This window comes from Excalfactoria chinensis, chromosome 1 (assembly GCF_039878825.1).
Source record: "Excalfactoria chinensis isolate bCotChi1 chromosome 1, bCotChi1.hap2, whole genome shotgun sequence".
Lineage (NCBI taxonomy): Eukaryota > Metazoa > Chordata > Aves > Galliformes > Phasianidae > Excalfactoria > Excalfactoria chinensis.
In genome coordinates this window covers 102,827,769-102,844,293 of record NC_092825.1, presented here as the reverse complement: position 1 = coordinate 102,844,293, position 16,525 = coordinate 102,827,769, and the positions used below count along the sequence as shown (strand labels likewise).

General features: G+C 35.7%; 1 protein-coding gene and 1 long non-coding RNA gene across 3 annotated transcripts in view; one reads left to right on the top strand and one right to left on the bottom strand.

Moving 5' to 3' along the window:
* Positions 1-16,525, top strand: part of DSCAM (DS cell adhesion molecule) — a 424,636-nt gene that overhangs the window by 219,299 nt on the left and 188,812 nt on the right. The gene's annotated exons all lie outside the window — the stretch shown is intronic.
* The window catches only part of LOC140250318 (uncharacterized), a 57,707-nt gene that overhangs the window by 16,668 nt on the left and 24,514 nt on the right, over positions 1-16,525 (bottom strand). The gene's annotated exons all lie outside the window — the stretch shown is intronic.

Here is a 16,525-nt window from a genome sequence, read left to right as displayed (position 1 = left end):
TTATAGGAGATTTTGTGTAGTTAAATGTTTTGCAAACCAATCTACAGTCAGTTCATCACAGTGTAATTAATACAACTGTGTAAGTGGAAATAATATAGTGTTTACAAGGCAACACTACAGAATTAGCTATTTAGATCAGACTCAAGATTTAGTCCTTTAGAACAGGTAAGAATGCAAGCCACAAACAACCAAGCCACAGAAACATAACATGACTAAATTTTCAATTTAAATGATATGAACAGCTTTTAAATGTATTTTAATAGGTCTATGGAAATGATCTGTGATGTAATTACAAGCTTAAAACTGTTCAAAATATATAAGTCATTTTTTCTTCTTTTTCACTTTTTTCCCTTTTTTTTCTCACTTCTTTTTTTTTTTTTTTTTTTTTTTCCCCTCATTTTTTTGATTGTTGTTGTTAGATTGGTTGGTTTTTGCTTTTGTTTTTGTTGTTCTTCCTTTTCTCTTGGTCTTACAGCCCTTCTCCTGGGCTTATCTCTTGCAGCTTGGAAAAACATAGGAGTCACCCTCCTCACCACACAATAGCTCTCTTTTAACTACCCTGCTTCCTTCTTAGTGTACCTGCAGCTGCATCATCACCTTCATGTCTAGGCAGGGGTTTGTTCTGTTTTATTTTTTCTGTGGAGAGTGAGAAGAAGAGAGAATAAACACTCTCTGTTTTATTATTGTCTCCAAATCAATTGCAGACCAGGCTTTATTAGGAAACAAGGAGCTTGAAAAGAGCTGGCTGCAGCAAGTTACTTGTTGCCTAGTGACACCATCAGACCTATAAACTCAGGCTTAACTCCAATTCTCTTAACCCTCTAGAGCTCAGAGACTGCATTTTATTACTGAGCAATTTCTATTTCGACCAGTAAGGAATCTAGATTTTTAACAAAAATGGTGCAGTACCACTAGATGCCAGTAAGAATCAGAGAAAGATGGTTGGAAAGCTTATGAGTGAAATTAAGAAAATGCTAGTTCTTTGATATAAGGTAGATAATAGATTATGTCCTCTTCCAGTATAACTGAACCTGTCGTTTTCATACATGTTACATATAAATACAAATGCAAGGCTGTATTTTGCAAACAACATCCTGTCAATAAGAGACAGGAGCATCATCTCCTAGAATCTGGCGTAACCCATAATAACTTGTGATACATGTTCCTCTCTTCATCATATATGTGACGGATTGCTTTCTGTTGTATTGTTGCTTTGTCTTAATGTACTCATTGCTGATAAGGGTAAAATCCCTTTTTTGTTTGTTTGTTTGTTTTGTAATTAGCAAATGATATGTCCATTTGCTTACCATTGCCAGAGGAAGATTACAAGGCAGAGGTGCTTTATCTGTGCGTTGGAAAGTCAGTAAAGATCAACTACAGTTGCTAGTTGGGCTGTAGGAGCTGGTAGTTTGAGGCAACAACATTTGTACAGAATGTGCTTTCATATCAGGATAGCTTTAATAATTTAAATTTGGGATTTTTTCCTGTTGACTTACTTTCAGTTTTTCTACTAAGGTGTATTTTAAAACATTGTAGGAAGCCTAGAATCCATAGAAACCCCTCAAAATCCCCCAAAGGGATCCAGGTGTTTGGGGACCACTCAAGTCCATAGGAACATATCAAAACATTTGGGAGGGAGATGGCTGTCTGGAGATCCCTTAAATCTTTAGAAGCCCACAAAATCCTGAAAAGCAATCCAAGTGCGTGGAAACACCAAAAGTTCATAGGAACAACACCAAAAATCCCCAAAAGGAACCCAGGTGTGTTGAGATCCTCCAAATCCATAGAAAGCTCCAAAATGGAAAGTTCATAGCTCAGCTGCTGTCTCTCCACAACTTAATATGATTGAAAGTGATTTTGACAGTACGACTCATTGCAACATTTAGATTTGGGACTTGTTTAAATTTGAAATCAACAGAGACACTGTTAGTGGAAGGAACGTCCATTGATCGATAGTGGCAAAAGCAGAGGGACTTCAAAAATGTCACTTCTGTTATAAAAACAGATGCAGATAGCAAATAAAACCATCAGTGTGAAGGCAGAGAAATGCATCAACTGGGATTCCCTCTTTCCAAGCTGTACCTGTTCACTGAGTTGTATAGTGTTTTGTTTTGTTCTCCTGAAAACTTCTTTCCCCTACAGCATTACATGGGAAGAGAGGCAAGTTTCTGGTTCCCATCTTACTATATAAAAATGGCTGTGTTACCCAAGTACCATGACAGAGTTAAAAAACAAAAACAACAACACAGATCTCTGCTTTGTCATGCTGACAGATATGGAAGATATGCCTGTGCAGGAGGACTAAGACAACAAGTACGGGTGGGACAGTTTTGGGTGACTCAGGTTGGGAGTAACAGGGAGTACAAGCTTTTGAAACCACCCAAATCTGACTTGAAGCATGAAAATTCACATATGTGGCCCAAGGTTACTGTAAACTGAAATACTTCTGAGAATATTTTGTATGGAATTACCTGACCCAAGGGCTCTGAATCTGTTTCACAGACACTGGTCAGATAGTAACTAATAGAAATTAAACATGGAAGAAGTGATAAACTGAAACTTCTGCTCCATCAATTTTATTTTCTGCTTTTGTAGCCTGTTCTTTTTCGGTAGCGTCTGGTTAGCAATTAAAATGCGATTAGCATGTAATGGTAACTGTTAATGTGGAAGCACAGAAATTCTTTGTCCTGATGATTGCTTTCTCATTAGCAGCAAGAATTATTGAGTGTTTTAACTGCTAGCCAAAACCAAGGAGCCAGCAAATGCTGAAGCATTCCTGTGAAATTGTGGAAAGCGGTGATTTCTTTGTCACAGGCTATGGACCTACAGAAGGGGTAAAGCATGCTTTTAAGTGAAAACCAGGCAGTCATCAGAGAGCAGTGAGGACAATTTCCAGGCTTCTGATAGGAAAAAGCAATTCTATTCTATAAGCTATCAGCAACCAGTTTGGGTTAGATTGTGGAAGAAGTAGATGTGATACTTGTTGAGCAAAAAAGAAGTAAAGTCTAGTTCAATACACCTAGTCTTCGTGTCCTGGATAGCCGATCTGCTTCTGCCTTCAACAGCTGTTGTGCTGCTGTACCTCAAGTATCATCAGATCAACTTTGTAATATACATCCATTGATTTATCAATGAACCTACATGTCCATATATCTATTGATCTATCATTGAACCTATCACAATGTATTCTGTTGACTACAAAGATGTAAACTGGGTAGTCCTGCATGTGTGGAGTCTTTTTGTGTAGATGTCTCTGGATTGACAGATGTTCAGAAAGTCAGTAGATCACCATCCAAAACACAGAGAGTAACTGGGAGATGTAATATTTCAAAAAGAGATGGAAGCTGTAGTATTGTTATGTGAAGCAATATACAATTTAATTTGGAATGTTGTATTCAGGATTGGTCATCAGCAGAGATAAATTCAAATAGAAATAAACGTAGAGAAGAACTATTGACAGGACTTAGGGATAAAGAACATTTATAAGGAAATAATGTTAAGAGTGGGGCTGATTTTAATTTATTACAACAAATTTTGCAGATAAAGGGGGTAATACTGTTGCCTTCTCTAAACAGAGCAATGTGATAGTGTCAGAGAGGGAGAAACACTTAAGCTAAAAGAAGACATCAGCATAAGTTGATCCGAAATGCATCCGTCCTGGAGAGGGAAGAAAGCCACCAGGTATTAAGCAGATATTAAGTTTTGAGAAAGCCTTTCGAGAGAAAGCTGCTGACACAAAAGAGTTCTGTACAGTATTTCCTTAGCCTGTGAATTAGATTATCTGATGTGTTTGTCTACCAGAGCAAAGGGCAGTGGTGAGTTACAAAGGGAAGTTCCTTCAGATTTCTTCCGTCTTCTGAATAATCAATTGTTGTGTGAAAAAAAAAAAAAATGGAAGGGTACCATAATAACCAAAAAGTATTTCATGTTAAATAAGACATGTTCTTCATTTTAAATGTGAGAGAGAATGTGGTAGATATATAAAAGAGATAAATATTTAAAATAATGGAAATAATAGAAAACGTGATAAATGCAGATTATGTAATTATTTAATTAGTAAAATTCACAACTGTTCCAAATTCAGCTGTCATTTAAATGTTGCTTACATGAGGAGACTTCCTATATGGCTTAAAGACATGGAATATAACTTTGTATGCAAATAATACCCCACACCAAAGCAAAATAGAACAGTGTCTTCACATACACACTTGTTATTAACCAGATAACTTCAATATTTATGATTTTTCAATTGGATCTATGTTACTTTCTGTTGTGATCATTTTTCTGCTTTCTGTGACTATGTTAAACATTCATCTGAAATAGATTTGGTAAGAAATATTTTTTATTTCTTTTTATTATTATATTTTATTATTATATTTTATTATTCTTTTTTTTGTTCCTAGAAAAACAACAATTGAAAGGTTTTTTGTTGTTGTTTTGTTTTGTTGTTTTTTTGTTTTTTGTTTGTTTGTTTTTTTCTCATCCTATAATAAGATATTTATAGGATATATGTTTAAGGCTGGACTAGGTACATTAATCTACATGAAGCTTTCAATGTTTGTTTTACAAATTAGTCTTTTCCAGTGAAGTAGCATTTTTCTTTGCACAGTTCCTAGTCATTTCTATTTGTATAAGTGAAGAACTCACGTTCCTCAAATAATTCCGCTTTTTTATTGTCTGGACCATCTGCTGTGTTGTGAGCAGCTACTATTTTGAGCCTTTTCCCTTTAAGTACAAGTTTCAGATAAAATTAAGGCTTTGTAAAAGCTGAAATTATTGCCAAAGCATGTTTGTAAGTGTAGATGTTCTTTTGTGGTTCTTTTCTTAAACCTTTTCAGAATTTCAGGCTCAAATGATAACACATCCCTTCTAATGATAGTGGTATGAAGGATGGGATGATGTAATCATTCCTGAACTGTCTCTGAAGATGCATTTTAATAAGTTGCTTATAATTAATTTGTTAAATATGTTAGCTGAAAATCTTAAATCTTGAAAAAGTGTTGTGGTGAAAATCCATCAAGGAGTCCAGCTGTTCACAGAATCATTGTCATGACAAAATAAGAAGCAGAAAAATTAAGGTGAGAGCAGCAGCTGTCATGAGTGTATAATGGTATCCAGGTATTTGCAGCTAGTAAATCATCCTATTAAAATCTGTTATGGGTGTACTGATAGACACCTGAAGAACACATGTAGTCCAGTGCTGGCTTTCTGCATGATTTGCCATTTGTAATGCTGCTAAGATCATGGCTTGTAAGGTTAAGTCTACATTGCCCAGTTCAGTGACATTTAGGATTGAATAACCTAGTCCAGATACCAGAATCACTTGAGTATTCTGAGCTTGGCACTTAACCTGGGCTATTTTTTTATCCTTCTCTCAGTACTTTTTCCAACATTCAGATGAAATCAATTACAGAAAAGCACACAGTGCTGTGCAGACACACTCATAGCGACCATGAAGTTATTTTACCAGGTGTAAAGACCAGATAAAGGAACATTTCATAGGCATATTGACAGGTTGACCACAATGGGTCTACATAAACAGTAGATTGAATAAAATAAAAGGAATTACAGAATTCAGATCTCTAATATGAGAGTTTAGTTTCAGGTTTTGAATGCTGTACTTTAGGTAAAAATTATATGTTAGTAACTAGATTCAACTAGAATAATGTAGCATCATTGTTTAATTCCCACTACAGTAACTAGGCAAATTTCCTTATTACAAAAACATCATTGACTCTAGACAAGAACTGAAAGCAAAGATCCCTCATACCATCATTTTAGCCTGTATCTCAATCTAAAACATGAATTTTAAATTTCAGATGTTGTTCCACAGTTCAGGTTTATAATTTAAAAACCTTCCTTCTCCTTCCAGTAGTTGTGTAGTTTCTGTGTGATGTGTTTCAAATGAAGGTGTATGGGATTGATCACAGCCTGAACCTCTGATTAACCATCTGAGGCAAGCGATGAGTCAGCTGTGGGAGCACAGGTGAGGGTAATTCAGCTGTGCTCCTGGAAGACGTGGAGCTTGACTCCACCTCTCCTGGATTCCATTTAAGGGCTGACCACCACTAAGGCAGTATCTGTTTCTGGTAATTGCTTCTTTGTGGAGCTCTGGTGGTGAGTCTCAACATTATCCATCTTGACTGAAGGCCTCAGAGGTGGTGAGTCTTTTCCTTAGATACCTTCTGGCTATCTATTTACAACTATACTTGTATTATTTAGAAGGATAACAGTTTTTGTTCTTCCCTCTTCTTTTGTATCCTAGGATTGCATTTAAAGGCAAAGGGGGAAAACCTGTACCTATATGTCAGTAAATAACTGATGTGGATCTGATACAGTAAATAAAATTGTGTGAGGATATTGGTTTTAACTGGTGTATTTTTTTTTATTGTTATTACTTGTCAGAAGGTATAATTTGTCATAATTTTAATGACAAATGAATATTTTCTTTTTTACTAATATTCCCCATTGAAGGTACTGTGGCATGAACAGTTGCTCTTAGCTTGAAATTGAAAAGAATGTACTACTGTGCTTCCTTGTCCATGGGACTATGTACTAGAGTAGCTGTGCAGAGCTTGTAACCAGAACAGTTGTTGTAAATCACACTTACGGTTAATGTACAACTCAGGGGGAAAATGGTGCCAGTAGAATTGTTTTAATGAAAAGCACTTTTTTTTTTTTCTGCATGGGTTTTATTTTACTGGAGGTTCCTTCCAGGTTTCTTCACTACGTATAAGTGTTGATTGTTTTCTATTTGATGCATTAACCTAAAGCTCAGAGATGTACTGTGTGTAAATAGAGCGCATCCAGCAGTTTTTTCCCTACTTCTAATCTCAAAACTGTGAATTCACCTAGACAATATCAACTAGTGCTTCTTTTAGCTGTCAGTGAGTGGTGAAACATGGTGTTAATTTATCCATTGCTAGCTGAAGATCTAACTCATCATATTTTATTTGCCCCATTTGTGGAATTTTCATTGAATGTTTAGCAAATAAAATGCTCCATCACTGTGATTTCAATAACTTAGTGATGCACAAAAAAAACCCCAACATAATGTGATGACATCTGATCAGTTTTCATGATAACAAACCAAAAAAAAAAAAAGCACACAAAAAACCCCAGAATCCCAAGTAAGCAAAGTAGGCTATCTAATTTACTACTTAGTAAATCCACTTTTAATATTAGTATATGTTAAACTACTTCAGCATTTGCCAGGAATGTAGAGGAGATTAGTACATTAAATTCATTCAGAGTGGTGTTTGTTTGGATCTCATGTCTGCCACTGCTGTTGTCTTGCTACTTATATCTAGTACTACTGTTTTTGGTACCCCCTGTATGTAAGCAGTACACTCTTGTTTCCATCAACCTGTATCTCTTCATACTTCACATGCCTCAAAACTTAAGTGGACTTGTTTCATATCAGTACTTGAGTAGTTATAGAAGAAAATCAGTACTTCTGTTGGAACTGCTGAATTTAAAGATTAGATGAACAGTTTTGGTTTTAGACTTCAGTTATAGAACCTTGGAGAAACGGTGCCTGATAAGTGCACCACACTTACCTCTCCTCATTTTGGCAGGTGTGGACATTATAATTGATGGTAGAGTTTGTGACAGTCACTTAACTTTTTTATTTTACGTTTGTTCCAGCTACTAAAATTTCTTCAGATTCTTCAGTATTTAATTGTAAGAGTATCTTGACAGAGGAAGTACTTATTCCACTTGACTACTTGAAGATAATGATAGAATTCATTGGCATCTTTGATGTTTATGCATAATGGAAGACAACACTAATGCACACACCACTTGGTTCTGGCAAGTTATGTTTGATCCCATCTCAGTTTAGCAAGAGTTTAAGCACTTAAAAGCCATATTATTAGGTATTTTCTACATATAATTTTGACTCTGGCACAAGTGAGATGAGTATGTATGTTGAGGATGTACAACAGAATGAGGCAGTTCTTCATGTTCCTCATTCCTCAGGTGACCTGTTAGTCTCAAAGTTTCCTTTCTGCTTGGTTATTATTTTTGAGAAAGAATAAACAGCAAATAGCAATAAGTGGCCCTTGACAGCTTTATTATTGCTATTATGTTATGGTACATTAAGTTTTTAATGAAATAAAATATGGCAGATTGCCAAATTAAGTGATGATAATTTCAGGAAGCTGTAAACAGGTTACTCAGTAGTTTGTAATTGCTGCAGGTAATTTAACATTCAAGAAACTTCCACCCACTGATAGTAATTAAGATCGCATTTTGGCTCTGTGCATTGATAATGAGTATCTGATCAAGGGAATCTCTCTTTTTCTGTCTTGTGGTGTTTCACATTGAGTATTTTGCTCTGCTAGGAGTAACTCCATTTTATTTCACATTGTGGAAAGTATCAGTGGTAGATGTTGTAGCTGTGAATAATCTAGCTGCATATGACTGGAATTTTACTGTTGGAAAGAGCTGTAGTTGTGCTGGAGATACAAGTTTCCTGTGTGGGGTGTCAGTTGAAATGGGATCTTCTGGAAAGAAAAGCTTCTGATTCTAGCTGCATGAAAAACTCAAATGCCACAGTCAGAGATGTCTGGAGGATGCATCCCTGGGGATGCAGCCTTGAGATAGCTGGTAGGAATCAGTAGTGTTGGGTGCTCCCAAGTGAACCAAGCAGGGAATGAGCTCAGCTTGGTGATTGTGATGGCACCTTCTTGACTTTACTAACTTGCTGGAGCTCCATCTCATAGCAGGAAAAACAGCACTGCAGTGTTACTGTGGCAACGGCAGGGGCCTGTCAACACCTCTCCAGCTAATAGTGACAAATGGCACTTATTACATCAGCACTAATTTCATCTGATCCCTTTCAGATGAAGATACTTAGTTCTTGCTGATCAAATTGTGTCACTGTAATTACTGAGAACAGACCTTATTAAATGACAGTGCTCCTTACTCACAGCCTTGTCTCGTGCTGAAGCTTAAGGCTTGCCCAAGGTTCCTACTTTTGGGGGCTGTGTAGCTGTCCTTGGGGCACACCCCACAGCCAGAGCAGCGCCAGTGCATTTAGCTTACAGACTTTGCATGTAATTGGTAATGTACTGTGCTTGCTTTCTATATGAAGTTGGACTTTCAGAAACAGATGAAGTTGGCTATGTGTATGGTCTTCCTCCACCAGCCTCTAACCATACAGAGCTCTCCCCAGTCCGCAAAGGCAGTGGAAAGCCCTGAAGGACATCCAGAGGCTCTACTCACAGATCAGAACCGTCCTGTCACGAGCAAATTTGCCCCCACAGACTCTTCAGTTTAAACTGCTGTTATGGTTGTCTTGTTGGTTGTGGAGGTGATGGTTGCAGTTGTTTCTTTCTGAATTTATTTCATTCCCTGTTGGGATGGCGGGTTGTAGTCTGATGGTCTTCTGTGTCAGAATAAACAGTGAACGGAATAGGCTTTTAGAAAACATTGGCCTTTGGTTGTGGAGTAAACAAACTGGGGGAAAAAGGAAAATTTAGGAGCATCTGTGTTAGCACTCAGATTCAGGTGCTGTTTTGAAAAAGATGAGTATACAAAATGTGCCAAGTCATACATCAACTTACAAAGCAAAGAGAATTTAAAAGATAAATGAACTTAGTTTCTGTCATTGTTTCTATACAGCATACTTCTCCTGTTTTACAGATGTCATATTACAATATATGTGTAGCTAATGTTTTCCATAATATTACTACTTCAGTGTTTTAATAAAATGCCTATATTACTGTTAGTATTATATTTTGGTCATCCCATAAAGTGATAAAATCACACAAGGCTTCTTTTTCTGTGTCCATGTCTTCAAGCCCATATAGTTCTGAATATCTGTTTAAGGGATAATAACAGTAATTTTGTTATCATATAATAAATAACAGAGCCATTCCCATTATCATGAGAAAAACAGAGGAAGTCATAGATATAATGAAGGTAAATGCAAAATCATGGCAAATAATTACAGCTGGGTCACAGCTAGCAGGAGATGGAAGATGATAAAAGAACTGCTCAGGATATAGATAAGTGCATCGTTACTCATTTCATCCTTTTTCAGAGGCATTTTAGCATGGTTTGGAACAATTGGGAAGTTGATTTGAGGATGATAAATCATCTGTGACCGATTGCCATTTAAAGGTTAAAGTATCACTAAAATAATCTTTATATATTTTAAAATATTTATAGTGGACTTTAATCATTTCATGGCCTTCAAGTATTCTTTTCTAGACTGAATTCTCATTTACTGCATATTTATGGAAAACATAAAATAAAGATTTTAGAATTAGACTTACCAGCTTATATTTAGTCTTTGGATGTCTGTTTTGTTTTTGTTGTTCGTTTGTTTTTTGAGATTCCGAGGCACTTTTACTTTTGAATCAAATCCAACTAACATGCTAAATTCCTTAAATACCAGTACAGAAACGAACGAAGGCGATTATGTATTACTTTAATGGAAAATAAGACGGAGGATGTCATCTTATAAATCTTACTAATGTAATCTATTTTCCTACACAGCAGAGTATGAAGTATATTTTAACTCAGATAAAGGAGAGGAAATGCATTTTGTTGGTTCCTTTTTTTTTTAATATAAAGTGAAAAATTTATTTAGAAAAAAATGAATATGTTTATTAAGATAACATGTTTTATTATAATCCAACAACATTTGAAAGATTTATACTCGTCACCATGATGTCGTTCATGTTTAATTTTCCACAGAACTGTAAAATGTCTGTACAAAAGGGGATCTATTCACAGTTCTTTCAAGGATTTTAGTGTTTGTTTCTTTTAAATCTAGATAATTGGAACAGTTCTGAAATGTGAAAGTATTACACTATTTAAAATATTGACTCTGTGGACTAAATTCTTTTGAGAATATTAACAAAATTATCTGAGCTATTTGAAATGGCACTAGAGCCAGTTGATAGTATACTTTGTAGCACCATTCAGGTCGCTGTGAAGAGAATGTAGTTCCTTATATACATTGCACAAGTACAACTAACAGTTTCTCTCCAGGTGTTAGCTTCAGCTCTATTTCTCCCTGTCTTTGCCAGTAAGCTCCACAAATGAAATACAGAAGAATTTCAGCATTCACTGTTATAAATCGTTGATACTGAACCTCATTTTCTATATATCAGATATATATATATATTAAGTTGCTCATTTATTTTGTTGTAGCACTCTAAAGGAAGATTCATATGGATTCCATAGCAGTATCTAATAGCTCACAAATACAAGGCTACTTTCTAGGCTCTTACCTTAGAACTTGCTCTAATTCTCTTCAAAAGATTTATCTGTTCTCCAGATGTCATTTCTTTCCTCTGTTGCCTTTGAGCTTTATCAGTTCCAAAAAATAAACACTTCTTTAACAATTATTCAGTGATTTCTCTTAATGTTAATATCCTGTATTGATGTGATAAGTAAATGACTTAAGATATGCCAGGATTAATCGGAATCTTTTTTTCCCGATTATTATAAAGGAGTTGGGTACAATATCATATGATATCTGTACAGGATATTTAAAGTCTGTTGAAGACGAAGACCAGAATCACAGTGGTTTCAGTGGATTCTGCATTAGGCTGGTATAAATGCAGTAACAGAGAACTTGAGGTATTTTCAAGTGATTGGAAGATTGAAGCATCTGTATTTTTCATTAGGCTAAGAGCTGCAGAATTTTTGTTTCTCATTTTCATGCACGTTAAAGAAATTCTCTTACAAGCGTACAGTATTTATTTCAGGTTGCTGACTAACATGTACATATTCCATGACTAGTATGGTTTTGTGGTTTTTGTTAGTTTTTTTTTTTTTAAACCCTCATTTAATTACTGGAACATAACAATAGTATCTCAAGGCAGTGATATTCAGTCAGTCCTCTGGGAAAATACATCCACAAATCATTTCAACCCAAGAGTAGGTCAAATGGTAATAATCAAGTCATATTCATAACTCATTGGAAATAGACTATTCTGAAATTGCTACCTGATACAGAACAAATGCCTCATTAATCAGAAATACATCAACATGAGAACACTCGTTATGTCAGCTAGAATTATGAATGAGATCTCAGGGAATGCAGTGTGCAGTGTTATATTTAAGTAGATGCAGCCTTGTACATGCTTAGAAGACATGTTTTTATGTGTGAATGTGGTACAAAACTTCAAGTATGGAAAAAAAATAGTTCTATGAGAAGCAATCTAGTCGATTTTTTTTATACACTGAAACAGTAATTTTATTAGAATAGTCTAATAAAGGAACCCTCTTTAGGATATCTCACCACACAATGATTAGCTTAATTGCATATCAATGAATCCTAAGGTTCTCCTGTATTAGAACTGAGACTGGAGAAAAGGCAGAGCTTATCTTGGGCAGAAAGAATCTCAGGATTAGAGTCTGAGACTACATATACTCTATAAATCTAGAGTAGGCCTATAATAAATATGTAAATATGGTGTGTTTGTCTATATATGTATTTATACACACAACAGTTTTGGCAAATATGCAGCTTAGGTGTGTGTGTGTGTATATATATATATATATATGACATTAATTCTCAACTGACAGGCATGTAGTTGAGAGCTCACTTTTCCTCTGAATAGAATGCCCTAAAATCATGTATGTATAAAGGCAATAAAGCTCTTAGGTATAAGCCACTTACTTGCTGTGTTCTCATAATGTTGACTCTAATGTAAAATCCTTAATCACTCCACAAAACTTTGTATCCAAGCTCAGAAAAATGTGACACAAAGGTGGTGGAAGTTCATATATCTTAGATTATATGCAATACTTTCTTCAGTATGTGATGTACTATATAGACAGACTGTGGGTATGGTATTCCTAGGATTATTAAGTTGGCTGGTGTTTCAGACCCACCTCTGGAATACATTCCCAATGTCCCTGAAATATGAAATAAATTTTTACATATGTATTTCACATCAGAGTTGCATTTTTATCAAGGCCTTAGACAAATAGGAAATCCAGCAAAACTGCAGTCCAGGGGCATTTTGGTGAATAAAATAAAAACAGAATGACAGTCTTAAGTCTGTAGTTACACTATGTATGAAAGATTTCCTAAGTTTTGACCTTTGCACATCTCCAAACATCCAAATTCATTTCTGTTATATGTCCAGAATTACCTTCCCTTTGATGTCAGTGACCAGTCTGGTTTCCATAGCACATTTGAGCTTGCCAGGATCTTCAGTTGAAGTCTGAGCTCTTACACTTGCTTTGGGTGTTTGAGCTCTTTTGCAAAACTTAACAACCAAGGCTACTTTTCTGCTGCAGCAAAGCTCTGGAGAAACACTGCTCTTGTCATGGGGGAATTCTTAGGCTCTCTGTGTTCTCACTTTAGTGAAAATACATATATGTGAAAATACATTACACATGCCTAGCATGGTACTTGCTCATTACTGCATATGGGCTGCTTGGGGGTTCATGAAACCTGTGTACCCCAGTGGCATTGACTTTTAAATCATGCCTGCATATATTTTTTCACTTCTGTTTTTCTTTGGTAGTGTATGTTGATTTAATATGTGCTTCGTTCACTTTCTCATCATGAACAGCATTTCTGAGGAAAAGATGTTCTGTTTGGCAAAGATGTGTTTTGTAAAATATATGTAGCTTAGTATATGTAGGAGAAAAATGGAAAAACTGAAAGTAGATTAAAAAAGAATGCATAAGAGGACATTCTGAATATGCTCTGTTAACTGTAATGACATGGTGGCTGATATTTATGGTTTTATACCCTTTGTATGTATTGTAGAATGTCATGAATTTTATATGTCTTTCAATAAGTATTCTAATAGTAAAGTAAAAATGTTGACAATAGCATTTTGAGCCATAGGCATGATGGAAGGTATTCTATTGTTGAGGAACTCGAATTGTTAATATTGCAACTACTTTTAATACTACATCAGAAGAAATCACTGGTTAAACATTTACTAAAAGTCATCGGCCCTTGTCGTTTTTTGCTGTGTAGCCCTGAGATTTTGAGAGTTGGATCCTTTTGTTTCAGGCTCTGCACTGCCTGATTTGTTCTTCGTGGCGCTGTCCGGCTGTGATAACTGCTCACACAAAGGGATGTATGTAAATAAGTGTGTTCTTAAATATGAAATATCTGGATTTGATGTTCATAGTGCTTAAATTCAGGTGTTGTAATTACTGGGATGTAATTACATTAGGTAGTGACATTAAGCAGCTGATGAATGTTATCAACTCATGGCTGGTGAAACACAACTTTCTGCAGTGTGTTGCAGAGAAGTGGGTGTGCTGTTTGATTCAGAAATGTGATGCACAGCCCAAACATGATGCTGTGCCTCAGAGTCAGAACAGCAATACTGAACTGCAGTCCCTATGGTTAATGTCCACTGTCCTTCCAAATGATACCCAAAATGATCCATGCTTACTTGATGTAACGCATCTTAGGAAAATGGGTTTCTCAGAGGCATTCCTATGTGTGAGGAAAAGCTTATGTGTAGAAGCAGGTATTATTCTCAGTTGAAAAAAGCTGACTTTATATATAGAGAGTCTCTGACTTTCAATGTTGCATTTAAGTGAGATTATTTCCATTTATGTCGCTAGAAACTGTGGGTGAGACATTTGAACATACTGAAAGATGGTTCTGCTTGTGTTAGCAAGCTAAATCTCAGAGACAACATGCCTAAATGTCAACAAAAAGAGCTAGCTCACTGTTGCCCTGTAAACAACGTACTCAGGACACAACTACATAGGATGTAGTGTGTGGCAAATTATAACTTAGCGAACAGAGAGGAGGAAAATGAAGAAACTGAAAGTCAAATAGAGAAGATACCCAATGATACTGTTTTTTCTATGCCTTAGAGATATGTGCTATTTAGACATTTTACTTGCTTAAAATCACAGTGAAATGAATGTTAAATTACTTAGGATTATTGAAGTATATCACTTGAAGAAGCATCCTTTAAAAAATTCAATGTAGAATAACTGCACTGCAGAATTAAGATCTAGATAAGTTTTCAGCACTCTGAAGTTGTTTAGTCAAATATAGTTGGTTTAGTTTAAATGTAATTCTACATCATTTTCAAACCTGATAAAATCTTTCTGAGAGAGAGAAACCTTTTCATCTTTAAAGGGGAAAAATCATGAATAATTTCAAGTGAAAAGTCAATTCTAGAACTGTGAGATCTTGCTAGCGTACTGTGAGAGGGGGGAAAAACAATGAAATTGGATAAATAAATGATTTGCTGTAAATTATTTGTGGGGAATGGCACATCTTCTAGTTGCTCATCTAGCTGTCTTGCATTTATAATGATTTTTATGGTTGTTGTTGCTATACAGCCTCTTCATTTTATGAAGATTTGTTCTGGTTTCTCAATCAGGTGAAGATAAATACTCTTGGCATATTATGTTCCAATTATAAAATGAAAAGCTAGATAAAAGACATTTCCTACACAAATGAAAAGCTGGTCATTTGTTCAATTGTACATCAGGGTGCGATGGTAACTGGACTGAGAGCTGAATTTCTAGAAGGATATTCATAAAGTTTTGTGATTCCTACTTTTTTAGTATAGTGGAAACTAAGGAAGCATTAGTTTTCTGATTTATTCCTCTTCTCCACCATTTTCCACTTAGTGAACGGGTCATAGTGCATCTTGAGCCTTGCAACCTCTGTATACTACCCAGGTGTTGGGTTCTGATAAGGGCTTAAATATTTGCTATGGTAATTTTAATCTCTCGGCACATTTACCTTGATAAGTGTGAAAACCAAAAACACATTTGAGGTTTGGTGGCTAGTCCTGACTTCCTCAGCTCAGCACCTTTCAGTGTTCCTTTCTGAGCTTTTTATATTTGCAATTTTATTGTGTGGTTGAAGTGAAGGCTGTGTGGGAAGGAGAGTCAACTTTTAGGTTCAGTTATAGTTATGTGCAGAAAATTATATTCATGCAGAGTTTGATTTCCCAAAATCAATATGTGGCAAATATAAAGCATTTACTTCTTCTCTAAAAATAATTTGTCTGGTCTGGGGTGAATGTTATTTAGGATTAATTTCATTCATTCCTGGTTAGATAAAAGTATAGAAGCAGTCACAGTGTACTCCCCAACAGCAGGACTTTAGGTATGTACTGATGGCAGTTTGGTTCCTGTCTCACTGAACTTTTCTAAGCAACTGCCAGAAAATCTCTTTTGCACATGCTAGCAGAAAGTGTACACTTGAAATACATTATTGATAGGTGTGCATACAAGAAATATGTATATGTGAGCATATCTTTAAAAATGTTTCCTTAATGGTGATTTTTTGAAAAGTTAGATTCTGTCTTGTCTTGGAGATTTAACATCATAAATGCTATTCAGAAGTGTAATGAGTCGCCACATAAACATAGAAGCACTGGTGTGGTAGATTTACATGCACTTGGGAAAAAGAGACACAGCTTTTCGATCAGACTAATGGCTTGGAAGTGGCTTCAGGAAGAATGCTGGTAATCACATTTGACGGTCTGAATTGATGGCTGATGGCTTGTAAAGGGCAAAGCACTGGAGTGATTTCAGGGAGCTTTTAATAACG